Source organism: Oncorhynchus clarkii, chromosome 9, assembly GCF_045791955.1.
Source record: "Oncorhynchus clarkii lewisi isolate Uvic-CL-2024 chromosome 9, UVic_Ocla_1.0, whole genome shotgun sequence".
NCBI classification, from domain to species: Eukaryota; Metazoa; Chordata; class Actinopteri; order Salmoniformes; family Salmonidae; genus Oncorhynchus; species Oncorhynchus clarkii.
Genome location: NC_092155.1, coordinates 3,445,218 through 3,448,406, shown reverse-complemented (window position 1 = coordinate 3,448,406; position 3,189 = coordinate 3,445,218).

Sequence of the window (3,189 nt, the reverse complement as noted above, 5' to 3'; positions counted from 1 at the left end):
AACCTAATTATGACAAGTATGTATTGTATTGTATGTATTGTATCGTATTATGTATTGGATCATTCAAATACAGTGTTTACACCACCTTGTAGTTTACCAATAAAATGGGTGGATGGTGAAGTAGACATACTTGGTATTCACATCTACAAAAATTAAATTAACTGACCACAATTAATTTCAATCGATAGTTAACAAAAATAGAAACAATTCTGCAACCATGGAAAATACTTGTCTATTTATGGAAAAATCACATTGATTAACTCTTTGGTCCTATCACTGTTGACTGACTGACTAATGGTCCTATCACTGTTGACTGACTAATGGTCCTATCACTGTTGACTGACTAATGGTCCTATCAATGTTGACTGACTAATGGTCCTATCAATGTTGACTGACTAATGGTCCTATCAATGTTGACTGACTAATGGTCCTATCAATGTTGACTTACTCATGGTCCTATCAATGTTGACTGACTAATGGTCCTATCAATGTTGACTGACTAATGGTCCTATCAATGTTGACTTACTCATGGTCCTATCAATGTTGACTGACTAATGGTCCTATCACATTTGACTGACTAATGGTCCTATCAATGTTGACTGACTAATGGTCCTATCAATGTTGACTGACTAATGGTCCTATCACAGGTGACTGACTAATGGTCCTATCAATGTTGACTGACTAATGGTCCTATCAATGTTCACTTACTCATGGTCGTATCAATGTTGACTGACTAATGGTCCTATCAATGTTGACTTACTCATGGTCCTATCAATGTTGACTGACTAATGGTCCTATCACAGGTGACTGACTAATGGTCCTATCAATGTTGACTGACTAATGGTCCTATCAATGTTGACTTACTCATGGTCCTATCAATGTTGACTGACTAATGGTCCTATCAATGCTGACTGACTAATGGTCCTATCAATGTTGAATGACTAATGGTCCTATCAATGTTGACTGACTAATGGTCATATCAATGTTGACTGACTAATGGTCCTATCAATGTTGACTGACTAATGGTCATATCAATGTTGACTGACTAATGGTCCTATCAATGTTGAATGACTAATGGTCCTATCAATGTTGACTGACTAATGGTCCTATCAATGTTGACTGACTAATGGTCCTATCAATGTTGACTGTCTAATGGTCCTATCAATGTTGACTGACTAATGGTCCTATCAATGTTGACTTACTCATGGTCCTATCAATGTTGACTGACTAATGGTCCTATCACAGTTGACTGACTAATGGTCCAATCAATGTTGACTGACTAATGGTCCTATCAATGTTGACTTACTCATGGTCCTATCATACATAAGGGAACATTTCGGCATTTCGTGTATGATCAGTGAGAAAGTCCATATTGCAAATGTACGGTCCCTTACTAGACGTCCGAAATCGTTTGTAAAATTCGCGGTCGGCGTCGGGCCGTGCGGTAGGGCCAGACCTACCGGGAAGTCATCAAATGAACTTTGTCGGACATTCGGTTTCCGTTTTATAAAATAAACAAGTTTTTGAGCGTTTTTCCGCTGTCCCGGAATTTCCCACAAGAGGGCATACGGAATCATATGGCAATTTGGCAAAACATCACGAATCACGACGGGGCCTTATCTCGAAAACTGAAAATATTTCGAAGCCGAAACTCGGTGAGCGTAGGTTTGGCATAATGGGCAGTTGGCCCCGAACAAGATGGCGTCTAGGCCTCGACGGTTTTTGAGTTATGGCCGTTTTTCTGGGATTAAAGGTCCTAAATGGAAATAGACAAATTATTTTTCCACTTCAGGTCAAAGTCAAGGAGCCTCCGGTGTCAATAAAAAAAAAAACAGCCATTTATCTATCGTCATTTAAGAGAAACGGAACAATGACATCTTGGTGATGGTCACAAATAGGCGTTTTTTTTTTTCAACGGTTACAGATCCAGTTGCAGGGTGTTCATACGAATCTTTTTAAAGTGTGCTGCGGAGCTCTGCGACATTTCTGTGATTTTCTATGATTTTCTGAAATAACACACACATACTAAACCCTCCGTAAATAACTCAGTTCTTAACGTAAAGACTTAAAACTCAGGATTCTGTAAAAGCATACCCCAATGAGGATATGTGGTTAATTATAGCTTCCTGTGCCAACCGGAAGTGCCTTAAATGGTGTCTCAGGGGCTGTTTCGAAGGGTTAAAAAAGTCAGATCTGTCCAAAACTTCATATATGTGATTAGGCAACCCCCATGAACTGTAAATCAGTCATTTTTCCCCAAAAAAATCAAAGGAAAAAAAAATCACACTAAAACACAACTTGAATGGAGGGACGTATTGGGGTGCGTAGAGACAGACAGTGGCTGCAATAGTTAGCTTTGTTGGAGCTAAAAAAGAACCGTCAGACCTAGAGTTCCGAAACTTTAGAAACCTGTTCTAGACCTCCGGTCGATGGTGCGTGGTGAGTTACGTGGCTCTAGACGGTTCTCGGACCGAGAAACAGCTTCGTACATTTGCAATACCTTCAATTCATTTTGACCATTACGAAAATGACGACGTTTAGAAAAGTCTCAGAGACGCAAGGCTAGGTGCATTGAAACCGGCTCGGCCCATAGAGACGGACCCCAACGTTTCTGTCCGATAGCTCGTTCAAGGACCCCGTAGGAAGGCATGGAAAATAGTGGATTTTCAGCACCAATTAGGGTTTTTCTCGGACGCCAAATGACCTATCGAGCCGAAACTCGGGATTCGGGGTCGCCTCACATAGGACTTCACATAATGTCCGAACTGGACCCGCAGCTAGAACGTAACTATGTGTTTTACCTTTTTATTATGTTTTAAACTAAAGGCGCTGTGAATTATGGGACTGCTCTGACATATGTGATAGTTGGCTTCTAAATGAGTAGGAAAAAGTGGGTTTGGTGTCATAATGACATCTAATTGACTGATGGACACTGACTTGCTAGTTGACTTTTGTGCATTTGCAATATGTTTAAACAGAGAGGGACCATCACCAAAATGGCATTCTGAAATCAACACAAAAAATGGCATCACCATAGTCTCCAGACTGTGCTAAGTTCAACGAGCTATCCGCCTTGACCGTAGCTCGCTCGGTGTAAGTGCAACGACCATTAGAAAAGTAGGCCCAAAATGAAGCCTGCCCCACAATGTCATTTGCTTTTGGGTGACAGTGAGAGAACCGTTTAGGTGA